This window comes from Pleurodeles waltl, chromosome 6 (genome assembly GCF_031143425.1).
Source record: "Pleurodeles waltl isolate 20211129_DDA chromosome 6, aPleWal1.hap1.20221129, whole genome shotgun sequence".
Taxonomy (NCBI): Eukaryota; Metazoa; Chordata; class Amphibia; order Caudata; family Salamandridae; genus Pleurodeles; species Pleurodeles waltl.
Window position 1 is genome coordinate 652,755,528 of NC_090445.1, and position 24,088 is coordinate 652,779,615.

General features: G+C 40.8%; 1 protein-coding gene across 5 annotated transcripts in view; it reads right to left on the minus strand.

Moving 5' to 3' along the window:
- PPFIA4 (PTPRF interacting protein alpha 4) overlaps positions 1-24,088 on the minus strand; it is a 3,105,259-nt gene that overhangs the window by 1,473,369 nt on the left and 1,607,802 nt on the right. The gene's annotated exons all lie outside the window — the stretch shown is intronic.

Here is a 24,088-nt window from a genome sequence, read left to right on the forward strand (position 1 = left end):
GCTCTAAAGTTGGCTGCTCAGGCCATTACACAACACCCTCTCGCCTACAGAGTTACGCTAACTTTACAACTGTATTTTTATTTCGATTTTTATTTTTGCAGATTAAATTATCAATCGTGATATACATAGAAAATATAAAGAAATAACAAATATCCACTAACAAGGTGAGATATGGCACAGCATTCTTAGGTTACAGAAGAATCTGATCATACAAATCTTCTGAGGCAGTGGGGTGGGAGAAATCAGCTCCTCGTCCCCATGAACTCTAACACAGTGCTTCTTAACCTGTGGTCAGGGGTCCCCTCAGGGTCCACAACATCTACTCAGGAGGATCTTGACTCCTTAGAAAATTTCAATAATAATACATTTAATTTAGAAAAGCTCCAACCTTCCTCTTTAATTTAACATTTAGATAGCTTAATATTTGTTTATGAATTAAAAAAAAATCATCATTTGTGTATTTGATGAATCCTAGTTTCAGTATTTTGTTTATTATTTGTGATTCAAATCATTAAAATTGCTTAGGACCGTGTCCTTAGCTTTTAGTAATGACTGAGTGAGAGTCCCTGGATTCAATAAAGATTCAATGGGGCTCCCCAGGTTCTAGTAATGAATAACTGAGGTCCACGGAAACCAAAAGAACTACTGGTCGAACGGTTTTGCTTAGATCTAAGGCTATCCTGCTCTCAACAATCACCTTGCAGCAACAACTAGAGAATCCATTCAGGTTTGTGCAGTTATGCCCTCATCACAAAAGCAAGACTGCCATCTTTAAAAAGGTCCAGACTATCTCAGCAGATGATGTCGCTCCACACTCCCTGGCTTCGCACTTCAAGAAACCTGTGATGGAAAGAAGTGTAATACTATGTGAAATGCACGTGCAGCAAATGGGGAAAGCATAGTCCATTGCCAAAGAGCAAATTGGGATGGACTGCATGTGTACTACCACCAGTCTTTCTTCACACTTTATGTCTACTGTAGGTTGTGATTAATGGTTAAATTGTTTCTATCTTTGGGCTAGTTCGTAGCACTATTCTTTTGCTCTCCTGGGAATGAATGGTGTCCAAATCTCTGTGAACTGTCAGCTGCACTTTGATCAAAATGCCATCCACTCTTTCTGAACTGTATGGGTGCCTTGCCACCACTTGCATTTGAGTGAATGGCTCTTACACCTATGCTACTGATACCTGCACCTTGTTACCTGTTGCATTTCAAAATATCAAAATTTATGAACCACCTCTCATTTAAAAAAAAGCCTGTCACTGTGTAGAAAATGTGTGTGATTAATGCCCTTTAGTATTCTGTGAACTGACTTTTCTGTGATACCCCATTATTTAAATTATCAGGTTCCCCTTGTAACCTTTATATTAATAAGTTTCACTACGCCTTATTGTGTGAGTGATAAATGTCCTCCAGACCATTCCAACTGATATGTGCACTGTGTCCCAAGTATTGGTGACAAATGTCCCCACCCATTGGACATAATCCTGGCCCCCTGATATACCTTAATAAAAAATTGTCGTCAACAGATTTTCATTTTTGATTTGTGTTTTTGGATCATTAGAGAAGTAATTTAGCTTGGGTAGACATTGACGATCTGGGCTGATTTTTTCTGGATGACATTAGTAAAAATGGCAGATGTTTTGCAGTGATGATGTAATATTTCAGGAACCATGGGACTTATGTACTTCATTTTGGTGTCAAAACATAGGTTTTGGGGGTCAAGTAGTCTTATAGAGACAGAAAATAACTCCTCAGAGCAACCCTTCTGCCATTTTCCAAAATGGGAACTATAATAGAGGAAGAAGAGTCATATATAAAAATGGAATAAATAATATTGGTTTTTAATCATTTTATGTATACACCAAACAATGTTTATCTGAATATGAAAAAATAATGTTTATCACTCCTGATTTAGACACATTTTCATAGATCACTTTATTTGTTTTGGCAATCACTTGTTTGCAGAATGTTGAACATTTGAAAAGAGCACATCAACAGTGACATCTTTTTGTAGCACAGGTTTTGCAAGTACAAGTATGTGTAATTTCTGTGGGCAGAAGCTTTAGAAATGTCTTCCCAACCAAATTCACATTGATCATTGTCTACATATGCATGATCCAAAACATTTACACATCTACTCATCAAGTAGAATGTTCTTTTAAAGTATCAATGCACAGAATATGATGTTGGTGGAAGTTCACTTAGCAGGACTCATCTCTCCAGCTCATTGTACCAAAGACTGTCAAATGTGTGACAGTCGGAACTTATTTTTCACACATGCACAAGGCATTTTTGACTTCGTTAAAGTCACATTCTTCTTCTAAAAGCAAATGCTTTTTAAAAACTTCACAGGTTCAGCAGTTAAAGTTCCAAGCTTTGTTAAAAATGTGCTCATAGTGTCATCACCCGTAGAAAATGAGCCTTGATAAGAACACTGGGCATCACTGAGTCCAGTTTCTTGTGCAGAATATGAAGCAGGGTTAAGTGTTTTTTCTCACATGTTCCATGAAGTATCCATAACTATGACAATCCTTGACTTATGAATATTGCAACAAATCTAAGTAGCACAATATTAACATATGTGTCATTTGACAGTACAAGAGCTCAATTAGAACCATTTCGAATAGCCCACTCAACATATGGCACAATACGAAGGTCAGCTTACTCCAATTTGCTGTTACGGTCTTGAACAATATGGCACGTACCTTTTGAATATCTCTCTGTAGGCACCAACTCCTCATTGACAATCATTCAACCTGCAATAATTGGAAATTCAGTGTTCACTGAAACATCAGCAATGTTTTGGCAAGTTAACATCTTCAGGTTCATCTTGCTTGATGTTGATGACCAGAATTTATCAAGTTGCACAGGTATAGGTGTTGAATTTTTGATGCAGTCAAGGTCAAATGTTCCACTTGTAGGCATTTACCTGATTCTCTCAAATTATTTCGCAGATATTTCAAGATAACTGTGAAAGACAATGTGCAGTTCTTGCAAGGTGCACACTAACTACATCTGTAGTCTGAACGGCCTCTTCAAAGTTTTGCATGGATGATATCGTGACCATTTGCAACAGTGACATATTGTCCACAACAAGAGCAGTTTTCAATGAGGACACCTTTTTGAATTGAAATTCTTCAGGTGAACGTTTTTTCAAGCTATTGTATGAGCTTGTGCTTCACTGGTTTGGTTGCAGCATCTCTATCAAATAATGCATTTGTTGGAAGAAGATCATGCAACAGAATGTCCTTGATAAATTCACCCCCTTCTTTTGCTACACCTGTCTCTCTATGTACTCTTACTATGGCAATTAAAGCTTGGAAGTTTAGCTTTAGTGATTATGACAAACAACTTTTTCTCTTTCAATACAAATCTCTCCTGCTTCAGTTCTGGGTATAGGTTCAATCCATGTTGCAGGATATCTAGTAGACATGTCTTTATATCCTTATCCACATATTGTTTAGTCACTAAGTTGTATAATCGCACAGAATCAGTCATTTCAAAGGGGTTTCCTTGCTGCTGCATAAAATGAAGAAGGCTGTCAACATATTTGATCATTATAACCTGGCCCTGTCTTTCTCACAAGTTTGTAGTGAGGAACATTTATGATGGTCCATTCATTTTAAATTTGTCATCTCTCTCAAAACATTGCAAATACAAAGGACTTTATGGTAAACTAGCTGCCACTGAGCTACGTATTCACTTTTATGTGTCTGACCAACAATTTCCTTGGAGCTTTTCTGTGATTTCTGGATCGTCTGTTCCAGTTTTATATCTGGAACCACAGCATTGAACTGTTCGTCTCTGTCTTTCAAGACAAAATGTCTTTGGATTAATTTTCTGTAGAGGTATGTTTTTTCTACTTCCATCTTCTTCATTCTTTCCAAATATCAGGACCCATATCTCAGGTAGTTAATGCAATTGAATTCACAAAACACATTAATCAGTGACTTCACAGTCTTCTCGTGCAGCTCCCAATCACCAGCCTGATCAGCATGTACCAAGTTGTTCACTAGAGCTGTGTAAAACATTTTCCCAGGACTTGCAAAGTTCTGATTTTTCTTCACATTCTTTGACAAACTCCATGAATTGAGTGTATTGAACATTGCCTGGCTTTGCATTATATCTTTTGAATGAAGTGCACCCTGTGCCTTGTTCACTTCTGAGATAAGATATGCAAAGTCTAATTTGTCATTCTTGTTCCAGAAAGCATTACAACTCAATATTTCTACAGCCTCAGATATGATGAGAATATCTTGTCACGAATTAACATAATGAATTCTGCTCATTACTGACTGGACAGTTTTGCTTCCAAAGATTTCAGCCTCAATAAGTGCATCATCTATGCCACGTCCACTGAGATAACTTCCTGCACACTGCAACACAACTTTAGTCATGTGGAAAATGCCCATCTTTGGATAAAGATCATCACATTCAACTGCATTGCTCACAAAGATTTGTCAGCTACAATATGGAAAACACCTTCATCTCAGACAATTGGTAGGATAGGCTGGTCTTCAAACTGAGGATGCACATTTTGGAAATTGTTTAGAGCTGTGTATATTGTTTGTTAGACTTTTCATCCTTGGCGTGGTCTCCCATAACTTTTTGCCTCTGTTACCCAGGTTGCTGGTGTGTGCTGGACTCTGATTTTACTGTTTTGTTACTCTGGGCACTTTACCACTGCTAACCAGTGCTAAAGTTCAAGTGCACCTTTAAAAAATGTGTATGTAATTGGCTTATACATGATTGGAATATTTGATTTATTATTAAGTCCCTAGTACAGTGCACTAGAGGTGCCCAGGACCTGTAAATCAAATGCTACTAGTGGGCCTGCAGCACTAGTTGTGCCACCCACATACATAGCTCTGTAATCATGTCTCAGACCTGCCACTGCAGTGTCTGTGTGTGCAGTTTTAACTGTAAATTCTACTTGGCAAGTGTACCCACTTGCCAGGCCTAAACCTTCCCTTTTCTTACATGTCAGACATCCCTAAGGTAGGCCCTAGGTAGCCCCAAGGCAGGGTGCAGTGTATGGTTAAGGTAGGACATGTAGTAATGTGTTTTATATGTCCTGACAGTGAAATATTGCTAAATTAGTTTTTCACTGTTGCAAGGCCTGTCCCTCTCATAGGTTAACATGGGGGCTACCTTTAAATCTGAATAAAGTGTAGATTCCCTTTGGGAGCGGATGGACATGTGGAGTTTGGGGTCTCTGAGCTCACAATTAAAAAAAAACATCTTTTTGTAAAGTTGATTTTAAGATTGTGTGTTTGAAAATGCCACTTTTAGAAAGTGAGCATTTTCTTGCTTATTCCATTTGTGTGACTCTGCCTGTTTGTGGATTCCCTGTCTGGGTCAGTTTGTCAGTTAGGCTGGTTGTACCTCACACTAGACAGTGACACAAAGGGAGCTGGGGTGTAGCCTGCATATCCTGATAAACCATCTGTGCTAGGAGGGAGGGAAGGAGTGGTCACTCACACCTGAAAGGGCTGTGCCTGCTCTCACACAATGTAGTCTCCAACCCCCTGGTGAGTGTCTGGGGCCTGTCCTGGGCAAGGCAGGATTTCACATTCAAAAGAGACTTTACTTTGAAGTAGGCCTACTTCAAAGGGGAAATTGGGTATAAGAAGGGCACCCAACACCGCAGACTTTAGAAACCCTTCTGGAATCAAGAGGAACCTCTGCATGGGGGAGAGCTGAAGAGCTGAGGAAGAAGAGCTGCCCTGCCTGTGACTGTGCTTTGTGGAGCTATCCTGCAGTTGCTGCTTCTGCCAGAGTAAGAGGGCAAAGACTGGACTTTGTGTGCCTTTCATCTTGAGAAGAAATCTCCAGGGGCTTGATTTAGAGCTGGCCTCCTGTTGTTTGAAGTCTCAGGGACAGCAAAGACTTCTCTCTGCAAGCACCTGGAATCTCTGGAGAGACGCCTACTCTGCCCTGTGGTGCCCATCCAGTTCTTGGGACCCTGAAAGTAGAAGCTGGCAGCCTAAAAAAAAGGAAATCCATGCACAGAGTGCCGTGCGGGGAAAAGATTGACGCAACTCCGTTCTGAGGCTGAGGAAACGATGCGCCGCTGGCTATGCAGCTGAAAATCAATGCTTGCCGGAAACGCGACCGAAGAATCGACGCACGGAGCAGGAGAAACGACGCGCAGCATCGCTGACAGAGGCTGGGAGTTCGCAACCCACGCTGCGTGGTTTTCGGATCATCATGCGGCTGGATTTCCGACTCAAGCACCGCTGGGCGTGTAAAAACAACGCAAGGCCTGCCCGGACCCGAGAGTGCTGACCTGCGGAGAGAAGAAATGACGCACCCAACCCAGCGAAAGGAAAAACGATGCAAGGTCCTGCTCGTGAGTGGAATCAACGCATCGCAAGCCCTTTTTGACACATACTCACCTGTGCGGGTTATTTTTGACGCACCCAATGTACAATTTCACGCTAACAGTGTTAGTGTGTGTTTAAAACTACTTAAAGACTTTTTGCATTTTTATTGATAACTTGACTTGTGTATCAATAGTTCCTATTTTTCTAAACCTGTGTTGTGTCATTTTGTAGTGTTTTCATTAAGTTACTGTGTGTGTTGGTACAAATACCTTACACCTAGCACTCTGAAGTTAAACCTACTTCTCTGCCAAGCTACCAAGGGGGTAAGCAGGGTTTAGCTGAGGGTCATTCTCTTTTACCCTGACTAGAGTGAGGGTCCTTATTTGAACAGGGGGTAACCTGACTGTAAACAAAGGACCCCATTTCTAACACTGTTGCATAGTTTGTGACTGGAGATGGCATTACTGGTAAAAAACAAACCTTCTTCAATGGTACAGTATTCTGGGAGATCAGAGCATGAATTCCAGCCCACAGAGGAAATGGTTTTTCTTCATCCTTCAGTCCACACCGAATAAGTGATATGATAAATTCAGCTAATTGCAGACAAACGCATCAAGATCCATTTCCTCAGTCACTTTGAAACTTTCTGGTAGACTGGGACATGTTGATGGTTTGTAGTGATTTTGCACACGTTGGCAAGGCAGTTGGGTTATAAGTTTGCAGCTTTGTTTGTTTATGCCTACAACTGATACAGCTTGTTTTCCAGAAGCTACTTCATTAGTACAGTCTTGAAAAAGCATCATGGCAGTATCATGTGTGCTGGATATTCCAGAGAAAGAACAGCTGTCTTCAAAATCAAAATTATCAAGAGCAGCAACTGTAAATCATTTCCTGGTAAAGTGACTTAGAAGTGGTGTGTTGTCAGAGTCACAAGAGTTTACAGCATGAGCTGTTAACAAGTTCCTTCTCAGTACTATGCCATTATAAATTGCTGATAAACCAATCTCAATAAGTGAAGTGATTAGCTCTCTAATTTTGTACTTGTCATAGATTGTGTGGGCAGTCATCATGTGTAGTGGAGTTTTATTTTTGCTTTGATGTAATTCATGAAACATGATTTGGGATAGACAGTACATTTGTACAACATAAGCCTGTCAGATCGTGGGATTGTCTTCCACTTCTTTACTTATATCTTAAAAAACCATTATCAATGTTGTTGGCTTCTGTCCTTAACTCAAGAACTTTAGTCTGTAACAGTTTTGCTTTGCTGATATTAAACAATAATGTAAAAAATGTAAAGACAACATCAGGCATTCTTCTTGACTCCCATGATTTGTGGAGCATTGGGGTATCACAAAATTTGTAATTACGTCCAAAATCTAAATATTTGAGGACATTTCTTAAAATGGTTCCTGTTGATTTTACTGCATCCTGTGATTTTATTTTAGCTGCAAAAACTTCAGTAGTCAAATCAGCAGAGAACACCAGAAGTGGCTCATTCTTTTTGTTAAACTGACAAAAACAAATTCTGAATTCTGTCAATGTACATTCTCACCAGAAAACTCCTAATTTCATTATTATGGATCAATACCGTTTCGTCAATGCTGACCATTATTTCCCTGATCTCACTGAGTGTGATCCCGTAGCCAGCACTCAAGAGTGGCATTATAACTTCATTTGCTTTTTCAAAAAGAGTGCAAACTTAACAGAAGTCTGGCGGTTGCATTGCTGCTAGGAGCTCATTGCACATTCATATTGTTTGATGTATGCACACATGCTGTTTTGGTGGGCATATAAATCCACTGCATATACATTCACCTCCCTGTTTAGATCAGCTACTCAGCTGAAAACGTCATCTTGGAAGAAACTAGCTGCAGATAAAAACATGTTTGCCCTATGAGACTCACATACTCTGTACTTTGTTCTTTCGTCAGTCCCTTTGGCCCCTGTTCTGCATAACCTACAGATATCACATTGAAGATCCTCTGGTTTCTGATCAGTTGTTGGAGATGGAAAAGAGGTAGCCATTGATCTTCTAAGTAGATGGGTACTGGGTTTGGTTGTCATCGCTTTCTAAGAAGACTCTGATTCTTGTTGTGATTCACTGGTTTCTGATGCTTTTTGTCAATTTTTTTCCAGGCTTTTTTCCATTGTACACCACTTGTAGCACTTGTTGCTACAATGATCAAATATTTGATCCTCTTCACCCATCAGTTTCAATCTCTTGTGAATCTTTTCTTGCTTATTTCTGCAGCATCTTGAACTCTCTTCTGTTCATCAACAGTTGATGTTAGCTTTTCTTTTGGATTAATTTGGCATATGACACATTTTTCCTCTGTCTACCACCAGTTTTGCTCATGTTTATGAATATGAATCAACAGAAAACCTGAAACAAAAACAATATTAAAATAAATTACCAATATGATGGCTAAAACCCATCATTATAGAGCTGCAGTTTTGGAAAATGGCAGAAGGGTTGCTCTGAAGAGTCATTTTCTGCCCCAATAAGCCTACTTGACCCCTAAATCCTATGTTTTGACACTAAAATAAAAGTACATAGGTCTCATGGTTCCTGAAATATTACATCATCATTGCAACACATCCCCCATTTTAAAAAATGTTGCCTAGAAATCCAAACGTCCCGGATTAGCAATGTCTAACCAAGCTAAATTACTTCTTTAATGATACAAAAACACAAATCAAATATGAAAATCTCTGGACAAAATTTTGTTTATGGAGGTATATCAAGGCCCAATTGTATGACTGAAGAACACCCTAATCAGCCTGTGAACTGATATGTGTGTTTGGATGATTAGTGACTCAGCACTTTGAGTATTTGGTCTGCATGTTTCCTCCACCATACAAGTGACTGGTATCCCCAACTCCCTTTGTGTTTTCTATGTGCATCAGACCACACCAGTTGAGCATATTACTGGCCTTCCCACACTGTTTGAAAAGCTGTCTGCTCTCAAAATCCACAAGACTCCTCACCCTTACAAGATGCCTCTCCATCTATAATAGCATTCAATTTTTCACACATCAACTTGAACATTCAAAAAACACTTGACCACAAAGACACTTCATCACTCTTCATCCCTGAATTGTTGTCCCTTAGGAAAGCTAGCTCCATCAGCAAAAAGATCTCGCTCATGCCTGATCACTTTGATTCCGACATACCTCGCTCACATTTCACTTAGGTCCAGGAAAAATGTTCAATACACCAACCTAATCTTGTGTATTTTTAAGCATCCCTATTTATGCTTGTTAATGGAAATGTTTGAACTTAGGCCAATGCTTGCTGGTTTCGTAATTAAAAATCTTTGCATAAATATTCAATTGAAGGAGCATTGGAATAATGCGAATGACCAGATCACAAGTAGCTGTTGTCCAAAGCACTTGATTTTTTTGCCTTTTTTTTAGCTCAAAATGTACCATCTCAACCAAAATTGGCACATGGATAAGTTTTGCATGAATATAGAGCCATAAATGCTGGATTTCAATTTCATGTAATTTCGCCTACGTTCTCTGAAATGCCTCATAAGTATGCAAAAATGTTTTGTTTTATTTTATTACAATTTAACAAAGAACATTACCATATGCGCATTATACGGCAATGAGCAGAAAAAAAACAGAGGAAAACATCAGAAATTTCATCAGAAGTAGGTTCAGGAATGTCACGCTGTAATAACATCTTGTATGTACATGCAAAAATCTGATAACTCTCCTGTAGTACGCCACAAGTTTTTATGATAGTAAGCAATTTCACTCATTGATGCATTTATGCTCCAATGGTCTTTGAATCGGTGGCCTGGCAGAAAAATGACAATTACTCAAATTTTGCACACCCCTAGCCTCACTGCCATCACATCAGCATGAACCAACATGATGCAGCTACTACGAGCAATATTCATATTGACAGCATAACATTAATACTTGTTGTGCACTCATCCCATTAACATGGAGGAGTTTGACTCTACCACAAATATTCATTCACAACATCTCCGGTTACTGCAATAGATGCTGGCCCACTTCATGAAATCTTATCTCAGCACTATTATTGTTTATTCTGTGCACACGATAATGATAGACATATCCTAGCAACATAGACTCATTCATCTAAGTCCTTCTAAGTTTGCCCTGGACTTTCTCTCATTGAAAATCGTAATCATTCTTTAAGTGATTTCAACTTTAATCTAAAAAAGGAACTACTTGCATTATGTACATAACATCTCTATGAAATTCACTCACAAATACTCACTCTTTACCATTTAAATGGATGGAAATTGCCCAACCTTATTCTGATTTTTGTACACCATCCAATACACCACTCACCATCTCAGAGTCTCCAGTTTATTAGCTTCTGATACACATTGTAATCAACATTGCCCCGCCGATCACACCCACTCACCTGATTCCTGAATTCACCACTAGTTGCAGCCCTAAGTAACTCAATGAGGTCCCCAGCGATACTGGCCCACATTTGAACTACACCTCAATTACCAGTTTACTCAGAACAGCATTTGAATCCCAGTAACCATATACACTTTCACTCCATGACCTCCTTGCCAAGCAACCCTGGAAAACACTATTTAACCATTACCTCAAGGTTAAAGTGAATGTGCCGCTCCCTAAATGGGGAAAACCATATTCTCCCAACAGTGAAGTGAATTGCTTACATCAGTGTGTGCCTCCACCAAATCTACTTCTACACCCAAATCATTCTAAAACTCAAATTCTCATCTAATCTTGAGTCCTGTAATATGGGGAAATGCTTTGAAGCAGAAGTCTACTCGGTGCTTGTCAACTACCAGAAACTCAACACTTAAAAAGGAGAGACGCTGGCATTTTGCAACTGGATAAATCATTATTCTTCAACAGTTTGGACTCAAGAACAAATAGTAAATAAAACTATGAAAGGAATGAAGGTGGGTAGGAATGAAGAAAAAAGCAAATATGGATGAGAAAAGGAAGGAATAAAGATTGAAAGCAATGAGGTAAGGGAGGGAAGAAGAAAAAGACAAAGAAAGACGGAAAGAAGGAAGAACAGAGCAATGGAAATATGCAGAATGATGTATGTAACCAAGTTCTTAACTTTTCTTTCTGCAAAAGCAGCAGGTCGGGCATTGTCCAGGTTGATAGATAGAGATTGTTACACACATTAGACACAAGATAAGTAAAAGAGCACTCAGCAAGTCTAATTTTATGTTTCCATGAATACTGATCCACAATGTTGTTATTAATTGAAGATTTTACAAACTGAGGGTCCTTATTGGACCGAGCTTTTTGAAAAGTTCTGAATAAATTATTTCCCTTATTGGAAGCCAGTGAAGCTCTAGTATGGCAGTGGAAATCAATACCCTTCTGGGAAGTTGTACGGCCATTTGGATAGCCTGGTTCTATATTTTGCACGTGGAATTAAGCAGGTAATACAGAATTCCTAACTACAGTAGATTAACACCATCCAGCTTTGAGGTTACAAAGGCTTGCGTCACATTCCTATGCTAGCAACTACGTAGGAGGAGAAGAATGTTCCTAAGTAAACACAGGTAGGAACAGCAAGATTCAACCAGCTTTACTACCCAAGTTTTAAAAGAAAGAAATTAATCACAATAAACTCTGATATTAGCACTTATCATTTACTCAGGTGTTATGACCAGCACCTAAAGCCACCAGTTACCAACCAGCATGTTGACTTGTAGTCCGAAAAAGAGAAACTCTTTTTTTAAATCTGTATTCAGTTGCATGTGGTTGGTTGTCATGCAGGTTAAAATTCAATGATAATCTTAAAAGCTTCTTGGGTGGCAGTGGATGCTGACAATATGTGGCTGGAACAGTAGGATGCTCTGGCCTCGACAGTGGCTCTGTTATATACATATTGTGCCAGATTGTATTTATCACATGGATGCTTATCATAGGCACACCTCTATAACTAAACTAAGATAGAATACCACAGCATACAAATGTAGCAGTTCAAGAGTAAATATGACAGTCCATCACAAAGTTCAGCAGACCGTATTTCCAAAGCAAGAGGAATATTGAATCAAAGAAAAGTCTCTGTACATTCCAGTGCACTTCACAACACTGTAACAGCCAGCCGACATGTGTTTCACTAATGAAAATGACCTTTTCAAGGCTATAAGTACATGGATGAAATAAAGATACAGATAAGGATAGGAATAATAATCATTCCATTAGTTACAAAAATGTCAATGTAGTCAATAAACACCCATATTTTAAAAGGAGGAAAATACATAGGAATAAGTATGGATCCTTATGACCCAAATTGTGATGACGAAAGACATGATACATATTCCATGTTCCATAGTAAAAATGAAGCGAAAAGAACCTTACGACCTGTGTAAAGAGGACAAAAAGAATACCATAAACAAGGAAAGCATACCAACCAAGTAACACCCTAACACATGACCAAAAGTTATATATGTGTACGAGAGGGTCTAAAAAGTGTGAGAGCCCAAGACGGAGCCATATGTGCAAAAAATAAGTGATAGAATTTGCCTAATGTGTAACCATCGAGAATCCAATCTGAGTCTATTATTCGAAGTCCTCCAGAAAAGTAAAACCTAGCCTGAGATTATCAGAAACAAGATTCATTACTATATGGTAGACAATCCCAGATAGGCATACTATAATGACGATCTTAGAAGGGACCTTGGAATGGTATCCCCTGTCTTTTTTGCCTCTACTTCCCATGTTTTGACTGTGTTTTTAATGTTTTTGATTCACTGGGCAATTCACCACTGCTGTCCAGTGCTAAAGTGCAAGTGCTCCTGTGTAAATTGTATGTGTAATTGACTTCCATGACTGGCATACTTGTTTTACTAGTAAGTCCCTAGTAAAGTGCACTACAGGTGCCCAGGGCCTGTAAATAAAATGCTACTAGTGGGTCAACAGCACTGATTGTGCCAACCACATGATTAGTCCTATAAACATGGCTCAGACCTGTCACAGCAGTGTCTGTGTGTGCAGTTTTAAACTGCTAATTCGACCTGGCAAGTGTACCCACTTGCCATGCCCAAACCTTCCCTTTTTATTCATGTAAGGCACCCCTAAGGTTGGCCCTAGGTAGCCCCATGGGCAGGGTGCCGTGTATGTTAAAGGGGGGATATGCACTAATGTGTTTTACATGTCCTAACAGTGAAATACTTCCAAATTCGTTTTTCACTGTTGCAAAGCCTATCTCTCTCATAGGTTAACATGAGGTATGCCTTTAAATATCTTTTAAATGCAGTTTCCCCTTGAGAACAGATAGAGATGTGGAGTTTGGGGTCTCCGAACTCACAATTTTAAAATACATCTTTTGGTGAAGTTAGTTTAATATTGTCTGTTTGAAAATGCCACTTTTAGAAAGTGGGCATTTTCTTGCTTAAGCTATTCTGTGACTCTGCCTGCTTGTGTATTCCCTGTCTGGGTCAGACTGACAGTCGGGTTGTTTGTGAATCCCCTCTAGACAGTGACACAAAGGGAGCTGGGGTGTAGCCTGCATATCTTGATGAGCCATCTGGGCTAGAGTGGAGGGAGGAGTGGTCACTTACACCTGAATTGGCTGTGCCTACCCTCACACAATGCAGTCTCTAACCCCCTGGTCTGTGTCTGGGGTCAGGCCTGGGCAAGGCAGGAAATTGTGAACAGCAGAGACTTTCCTTTGAAGTTTGCCTACTTCAAAGACAGAAAGGAGTATACTTAGTGGACCCCAAACCACAGATTTTTAGATCACTTCTGGATTCAGGTGGAACCTCTGCAAAGGAGAAGAGCTGAGGAGGAGTGCTGCCCCTGCCTGCAACTGTGCTATATTGGGCTATCCTGCAGTTGCTGCTTCTGCCTGTGAAAGGGGACAAAGACTAGACTTTGTGCTACATTCCTGCTTGAGAAGAATTTCCAGGGGCTTGGATTGAGCTTGCCTCCTGTTTTGAAGTTTCACCTCCATCAAAGACTTCCTCTGCCACTGCTGAGACCCCTGCCCACCAAGTAGTGCCCCATCCAGTCCCTGGGCCCTTGAAAGGTGAAGCTGGTAGAAAATGGATGGAAATCCATTCACGGGGAGCCATGCAGGGAAAATTTAGACTTACCACTAGCAACACAGCTGAAAAACGACGTGCCACCCGATTTCTGGCTGAAATCAATGTCCGACCTGCATCGCGGGTGGGAGATCAATGCATCAGGACTGGAGAAATGACGCAACACCCGCCTGCAGCTGCTGATAACGACGCAAATGCAGTGAGTTTTCCAACACCATCTGACCAGATTTCTCCCACATCATCGCTGGGAGTCCCAGTCATTGTGACCCTACACAGATCCGAGGTGCTCTTTCCAGAAATCGATGCATCTCTCTCTTGTGGGAGAGTAAAACAACCCAGCGCCTACCCGACCAGAGAAGAATCAATGCACAGCCTCACTTGCGAGTAAGGAATCAATGCTTTTTCAACGCATGCTCGCCCATGCAGCTTTATTTTGACGCAAACCAGATACTTTGTGTAAAATCAACGTTTCCATTGTTTTCTATGAAGTAAGGCTCTTTTTACTTTGAAAATGTATATCTTGACTTGCGTATGTTGGATTTTTAAAGTTGTGGTCTTGTTTGACTTAAGTAAATATTGGATATTTTTCTAAACTGGTGTGGTGTCCATTTTGTGGTGTTTTCAATGTATTACCGTGTGTTTTGGTACAAATACTCTGCACATTGCCTTTGAGATAAGCCGGACTGCTGGTGCCAAGCTACCAAGGGGGTGAGCAGATGTTGTCTTAGGAGTTTAACTCCCTTACCCTGACTAGAGTGAGGATCCCCGCTTGGACAGAGTGCAAACTGACTGCCACCCAGAGACCCCATTTCTAACACCGACTCTGCTGGAGCCACTTCAAGCCCCACTGGGTCAGAAGGGGCCACTCAGGTTCTGCGCTGGTGGCTTTGGCCTTGGCTCTGTGGGGCACCGAGGGATCCACTTCCAGATTGCACCAGCATAGGTAGTGCCACAGCGACCTTCCCCAATGACGGCCAGGCTTCGCCGCCGCCGCCTAGGCCTGCAATCAGCATTGATCCCATTTTTATTCCCAACTCAGATACACACTGGCACCACTCAACGTTGATTCAGACTTCGATGGGGACCTTTCTCCCTAGGTTGAATCCTGACCCTTATTTGTATGGGTACGGGTACAGAGAAAGTATGGACCCTTTAGAATACAAACTTGATGACCCTGTGGACTGGGCTCAGGGCCTGAGTGAAGCTAGTGGTCTAAACACTTCTCTTGATGCTGGCATGCTTTCTCTCCCTACTGCCGCTACAGAGGAGGGAGCGTTGTATTCAATTATGGTGAGGAGAGCGGCTGAGACCCTGGGCATCAAGCTACATTCTGTTGCCGTCAGGACCAACAACCTGAATGAGGCCTTCAGCCTGGGCGTCCTCTTCAGAACACCTCTTGGCCTTCAACGAAGCCCTCACTGATGTCCTGCTGGGACTTGGTCCAAACCCAGCACAAGGGCTCCTGTTCACAGGACAATGGCCCGCTGCCATAGGCCTGTGGCTAATGACCCAATATTCCAGACCCAATATCCCATTCCTGAGAGCTTGGTTATCCAGGCCTATACATCCCCAGGCCCTTTCCCTTCTGCATCCCCAGATAAGGAATCCAAAAGATTGGAGCAGACTAACTCAGCCGTCAATGCATAGTCAATCGTGAATGGCATCTCCATCCAGAGGTATTGGAAGGTCTCTTGGCTACATCTCTTTGTCTCCACAGAGAACGTACAATGTCAGCTGTTTTGCGTGTTGGAGTTTCAAGGTGGCGCTCACCCGGTGACGCTTTTCATCTGGACTGGAACTGAGGTCTCCTTTCTGCCTTTCGGCCAATACCACTTCTGCCCAGAGTTCTAAAAAAGAAATCAAGAATGACCAGGCTCAAGTAATTCTTGTGGCTCCGGACTAGGCATGAAGAGTCTGGTATCCCAAGCATGGTCATTGATCCTCCAATCAGACTGCCTCTTTGGGAGAATCTTCTGTCATAGCAGCAGGGGTGGGTTCTCCACCTGAACCTATCCAGTCTCTGACTACTTGCATGGAGATTGAGCGGCAGCAGTTGACAGCTTTTGACCTTCCGCCGGAAGTGTGTAACGTTATCTTGGCAACCAGGCATCTGTCTACCAAAATGATATATGCCTGTCAGTGGAAGAAATTTGTCGCATGGTGTACAGACAAGTCTGTTGACCCCCTCTTCGCCCCTCTTTCTGAGGTTCTTTTGTTTGTCCTTTCTCCAGCCCAGCAGGGTTCTGCTCTTGTCACCCTCAAGTGTTATTTGTCTGCCATCCTGGCTTTCTTGAGATTACCTGACCAACCCTCTTTGTTTAAATCTCCTATTGTTGGTAGATTTCTGAAGGGTCGTACCCGTGTGTGCCCTCCTCCGTTCATAATGCCCCAAATGGGATTTGAACTTGATTCTTACTTTCTTGATGTGTGCTCCTTTTGAATCACTTCATAATTGTTCACTTCACCTTCGTACTTTAAAAATAGCCTTCCTGGTCGACATCACTTCTGCTCGCAGAGTGAATATGCTGCAAACCCTTTTCTCGAAGCCAGCTTTGATTTTCATCCCTCCTGACAAGGTGGTGCTTCGTGCCAGAGCTTCCTTTTTACCTAAAGTGGGCACGGCCGTCCATGTAGGCCAATCCATCACCTTGCCTTCTTTTCACATGCCCCTACATCCTTCTAAGGAAGAGGGGAGACTTCACTGCCTTGACCCAAAAAGAGCATTGGCGTTCTATGTTGATTGTACTAAAGAGTTCCAGGTGGATGATCAATTCTTTGTGGGTTATGTGGAGGCGAAGAATGGTCAGGCTGTGCAGAAGACAACCATCCCTAGATGGGTTGTTCTCTGCATTAAAATGTGCTATGCATTGGCTAAGACGCAATACCCGGAGGGTTTGCATGCTCACTTCACCAGAGCAACAGCTGCAATCACTGCATTAGAACACGGAGTTCCAGTCCTGGACATCTGCCAGGCAGCAACATGGGTGTCATTGCACATGTTCCCCAAATACTACTGCTTGGACAGTCAGGTCTTTAGGGACGGGTACATTGCCCGTTCGGTCGTGCAGGACTTCCTATTATGATCTTGGTTCACAGAACCACCTGTGAGGATGGTATTGCATGGGTATCTATTCTAAGGTAAGGAATCTGCAACTAGAAGTCTCTATCAGATGAACAAGTTACTTACCTATCGGGTAGAGACATATTCTTGTTGCAGATTTCTTACCGACTGAGCCATCCTCGCCGCTTTGCGAACTGATTTATAGGGACAGGGACTTTCGTTCCAGGGACCTAGTTCTGATGTACCAGGGTCAGTGTTCTTCATGGCTCTGTGCTTCTGGCGTGAAAAGTTGTGAAAATAAACTTGTGTCAGCGCACCTGGGTGGCGCCTATATATGACCAGCGATGCCATATCCAGCGACGGCAACACCAACGACGGACACGGAGTCAACCGATGCCACCTAACTGCACGCATGGATACTGCTTGAGGAAAAATCTTCGGATCTAGACTATCTCCTGGGGGAATTTCTAAGGTAGGGAATTTGCAACTAGAATATGTCTCTACCAGATAATTTGTTACCAAGGGTATTTAACTTGTTCATTTAGTCTGTAGGTCCCATTTTGTTGAGATCCCTTTAACATCCTCTCAGGCCCTTAATATCATATGCAGGTGATGTCCTTTGTCTGGTAGTTGACCTATAGACTACATTAACATACCAATTATTATACCACAGGAGCACTTACTAACATTAGCCTCTAAGTCTTCTGGCATTGCAGTTCACCCACAGCTGGTTATTTATATTGTGTCTTCATGTCATGTAGATGCTTAAACACATTTCTTACTTTTTATGTACCTAGTGTATACTTCGAAGGAAGAGTTCAACTTCCTGATTCCTGCTGTGGGATCCACCATCTGTAAACATCATAGCTTCCTGATTACTACTGTGGAATCCACCATCTGCTCCATCATACCATGTGTTCTATCCTCTTCGGGACCCACTTAGGTTGGTCCCTTCTAATATCTTCATTACGATACAACTATTTGGGATTGTCTACCACATATTAATAGATCTTGTTTCCAATAATCTCAGGCTATTTTTTACTTTTTTGGAGGACTTCCATTCAGATACTCAGATTGGGGCCCATATTTATACTTTTTGATGCAAACCAGCGCCGGCGCTGGTTTGCGTAATTTTTTTTTACCCCCGGCTAACACAATTCCTACGCACCATGCGGGCGCCTTATTTAAGGAATGATGTTAGCCGGCGATGCGGACTGGTCTGAGTAAAAAAAAATTACTCAAACCAGGCAACGCCGGCATAGGGGAAAATGGGGGTTGTGCGTCAAAAAATGGTGCAAGTCAGGTTTGAGGCAAAAATCATGCCTCAAACCGGACTTGCTCTATTTTTTGACGCACAACCCCCATTGAAACGACTCCTGTCTTAGGAAAGACAGGAGTCATGCCCCCTTGCCCAATGGCCATGCCCAGGAGACTTCTGTCCCCTGGGCATGGTCATTGGGCACAGTGGCATGTAGGGTGGCCCAAATTAGGCCCCTCTATGCCACTTTAAAAAAAAAAAGAAATACTTACCTCAACTTACCTGTACTTACCTGGGATGGGCCCCCCATCCATGGGTGTCCTCCAGGGGTGGGCGAGGGTGGCAGGGGGTGTCCCTGGGGGCAGGGAAGGGCACCTCTGGACTCCTTCCACGGTCAGAGACCATGGAAGTGAGCCCACAGGTCCCTTAATGCCTGCCCTGACCCAGGCGTTAAAAAGCGGCGCACATCAGGCTGTGCACCCTTTTTTAAGGCCTGCCCCCTCCTGTGCGTCAAAATGACGCTGGAGTATAAATAAGGCGCACAGGCTTTAAAGTCATTTTTTGGGCGGGAACGCCTACCTTGCATGTCATTAACGCAAGGCAGTTTCCCGCATCCAAAAAATGACGGACATGGAGGAATTTTGACGTCCGCAGGCTCGGGCGTCAAAGTTTAAATATGTTGCACGGCTTGCGTCGAATGTGCGTCAAAATTATTGCCGCACATTCGGCGCAAACAGAGTGTAAATATGCCCCTGGGTTCTCAAGAGTTATACATTAAACAAGTTCTGTTGCTTATGTTTTGCACAAATGTCTCCGTCTTGAGCTTTCACACCTTTTGGACCCTCTTGTACACATGTATAACTTTTGTTCATGTGTTAGGGTGTTACTTAGGAGGTATCCCTTACTTTTTTATGATATTCTTTTTGTTCTGTATACAGAGATTGTAAATGTCTTTTCCTTTACTTTCTACTATGAAACATTTTCTCTTTCATCATCACTTTTCGGATCATTAGGATCCATACTTATTCCTACGTATTTTGCTCCTTTTAAAATATGAGTATAACACCATTTATTTATCATATTGCAATTTTTGCAACTAATGGAATGATTACTGCCCCTCTCCTAATTGTGTATCTGTATTTGGTCCATGTACTTGCAGCCTTGAAAAAGTCACTTCCCATGATGAAACGTGTTGGCTGACTGTTACAGTGATGTGATGTGTACTGGAATGTTTCAATAAACCTATTGTTTTGGAACTAACGTCTGTGGAACTTTATGTGACGGATTGTCACATTTACTCTTGAACTGCTACATTTGTGGTCTGTGGCATCTAATTTGAGTTGAATTTGCACAGTTGATCTTGGTCCACTGTCACTAGTACCCACGGTAGTAAGGCACACGGTACCATACAAGCAACAACCCCCCCAAAAAATTGTTACCACTTACACCTGCCCTTAACTGTATTTTGCATAAGAGCTGCAATGCATATACCACTAAATCCTCTATAACCGCTTGGCATTTTTACATTTGGTTTTAGGTGACTGAAGCTCAGCATTATACCATGTTTTGAATATCTTATTCTTATTTGGGAAAGAATCCTGGACCACTATAATGTTATCTAATGCTCCGATGAGCCACACCTGGCATCTGTTAATGATGATATCAATCCCTTCATCCTCTAAGGAGTGGAGAGTGCAGTTGAAATAGAGTCAAAGATAAGCTGAGACCAGGCTCTCTTGGTAGTCTTGTTATATTTCCCCTTTTTGGTCTCATTAATGGAGGGACAAAGTGGATGTAGCATACTGCCCCATAGTCAGTCCACACCATTATTACAACTTTAGGACTAAGCAACATAATCTTGGGTCTAAACATGAACTCATTTGTGCTCAGCTTGAGGAAAAGGGCAGTCTACTTGTTTGCACAAATGGAGAGCAGTACAGGCCTGAGTCAAATGCATGTTTTCTTTATTACTAAGACAGTCCTTCCTTATATTGAAATCCCCTGCCAGCATGAATCTAGAGGACTTTGGAGGGAAAGGGCCAAACAAATCAACCAGACTCAAATTATTGTATGGTATGGGCTGTTGTTTTATGATATGTTATGGTATGGCTTGTTATTGTATAGTATGGGATAATATGTTTGATATGGTATGGACTGTCATTGCATTGTATTGATTGAGGAAAATGGCAGTCTACTCGTTTGCACAAATGGAGAGCAGTGCAGGCCTGAGTCAAATGCATGTTTCCTTTATTACTAGGACAGTCCTTCCTTATATTGAAATCCCCTGCCAGCATGAATCTAGAGGACTTTGGAGGGAAAGGCCCAAATAAATCAACCAGACTCAAATTATTGTATGGTATGGGCTGTTTTTTTATGATATGTTATGGTAGGGCTTGTTATTGTATAGCATGGGATAATATGTTTGATATGGTATGGACTGTCATTGCATTGTATTGATTGGTGCGGCCTGTTATTGTATAGTATGATATGATATGTATTAATATGGTATGGTTTGTTGTATAAAATGGTATTTTAGGGTATGATATTGTATAGTATGGAACGGTGTGGTACGTTATGTCATTGCATGTCTCTTTAGCTTGTTATGATATGAGTATGGTATGGTGTTTTATTGAGGCCCATGGGACCCCTTCCCCTTTGTGAATGCTCAAAATAATGTTTTTTCAGAGCAGGCAGTGGCCCTATCCCTACTCTGAAAAAACACAGAAACAAAAAGGTTTAAGGTTTAAGGAAAACGGGCTGCAAAGAGAAAAAAGACCCCATTGCGAGTCTCAGAAGGTGTCTGAGACACCTTTCTGCATAACAATTTGCGAGTTGCAAATTGCAAGTCGAAAGGACTCGCAATTTGCAACTCGCAAATTGGTTTCTACCTACATCTGGCCCTTGGTGCTTCCTTGGTTAACTGAATGGCATAATTCGAAGATCATCAAACCAGCAGATGCTTTCTACAACCTGAGTGGCAAATGTTTCCAAACTATTTGCCTGAAAGCTCAAACACGTTAACTTGCCATGCATACAACAGCTTTTAAATGTTTGTTGTTGCTTTTGTTAATTTTCCACAGTGCCGTTTATTAGATAACATGCATATTTTTGAAGATGCTTAGCATGAATGGTATACATTTTTATAGAAAAATATGAGCTAACTCAGGGTGCAATTTTAAAAAGCACAAAAACTCGGACTAGGAATGAGCCTTCTTTGTAAATACTTTTCGGGATTGTGGAGGGCAGGGGCAGTTGAAGCAAGGAAGTCTTTTTCATGTTAGCAATATAACTCAACGTTTGAGGATTTCCTCCAATTTGCTACCTTTAGCTCTTGCACCAGACTGCTCTTGCTGTTTGTCAAAGCTACTGTCATTAACTTCCTAAAAATATACAGAAGGACTTATAAAAACATTTTCTAACTCACAGTTATATAATTCACTCTTTGAGATGTTCTGCTGTCTCCTAGGATGTGCTTCAATTGAAACTAGGTGTATTGTTTTCAGAAGCAACAACAGCTGGCAAAAAGGTGAATTCATACATCACCTCAAAAAGAATCCTCACCTCAGAATTATCACCCCCTGCGTAATAAGCACACCCTAATTTGAGATACTATGTAAATATGTTTGTAAATGTAACAATCGTCACTGTTGTTTTTCACGAAAATGATTTGTCTTTTGTGTAAAAAGCATATGCATTTAATAAAGATAGGATTGGAATATAAGTATAATGCATTTCCAAATGTGTTTAGAACTTAATAATTAGTACTGGTAAATTGTCAAGGTATATATCACATTTGCAAGCTTAAAAACAAAATAGTGAACTCCCATATGAGGGCTTGGTCTATTCTTGAGACTTTGTGTGTGCACACAGCAACACTCTAAATATTAAAGGCGTGCAAAACAGGAGGACTACGTTTGTTATTTTATTTCATTTGTTGAAATGAAATATTCACCAAAAGTATGTAGGAATTAAAATGTGACATTAAGGAGACTGCAAGACCATGTTATGGAAAGGCTCTTGCATTTTTGTAGAATAACTAACTAAACACACAAAAAATAAGATAAATTAAACTTGATTTTAAAATAGATTTACATTAATATTGTATTAAATTCTTGGTTTAAATAAAAGGATATGACAATTGTCACCGTGCATCACTATCCCAAAAATGCAAAGTAATAAAGATGTATCAAACAATAGTACATAGCATAACACTGTTATTCCTCTGCTGATATAACACTCGTGTCAGATTTACAACACATTCAAGCTACAAATTCAAATTATATTATAATATTCCAATATTAGAGTTGTCTCCTTACAGCATCTGGTATATGCAAATTTAAAAATCTTTGTTAGTTGAAATCCTAATTTTCTTCCAACAAATACAAACCTTATTAACAATGCAGTTGTGTACCTTTTACATACAAACGGTGAGACAATTAAGCATTGTAATGCACTGATATATCTTTGCAGCTTCTGACCATAAAACAATCATTTTGTTATTCCCTGTCTGAACACAATATATACTTATAACTATAAACTTTAAACAAAGCCACAGTGAACTGACATCACATAAAATGTCATTTTGCTCTTTCTCGTTTAGTAATCAGACAGAGTGAAGTGGCATATCGTCTTCCATCTGTCACTTTGCCTCCTTTATATAGACCATTCTGATAATTGTACAGTACTTGCCTTCATATTAAAACACTGTCTACTTGGAAATCACAATAAATAGTACTGAGAAGACACTAAACTAAAATGGTCTCCATGAGTAGCAGAATCGATATCAGTATCATGAATGCAGAATATGATATTCTATGTCAGCTACGACCCACTCAAGCAACCTGTGATCCTGTGTGTGTAAGGCTCCTCCTACTTTAGTGTAGGCATGGCTCTCATTTGTTGATCACTGACAAAAGATATAGCTATGCTCTTCCAACAGAGCACAAATGATTCAATAGTTTTAGACACAATTCACAAGTACCACTGTCCTTGTGTACATTAGTATCAACATTACAATACGGTACTCAGACCCTATCGTAATGTTGATAATAATGTACACAGGGGCAGGGGTACCCTATTGAAATGTTGATACTTATGTACACAAGGACAGTGGTACTTGTGGATTGTGACTACACCTACTGAGATTAATTCGTCACACTCAAATGCCTGAGTAATTGTAGTCAAAACGGACTGTTTTTCCATGTTTCTTTTCCTTCCCACCCTATTGTTTGATATTAACGCAAATAAATAAACTATAAACATATATAGGTATCATTTTATTCCTATTGTATTCAAATGTTTATATGTTTTCATGACGGTCGGCTGTTCCTTCACAAATACACATACCTATGGCTCCTATATATACATGTTGCCCTTGTTACCTATAAACATATTCAGGTGAAAC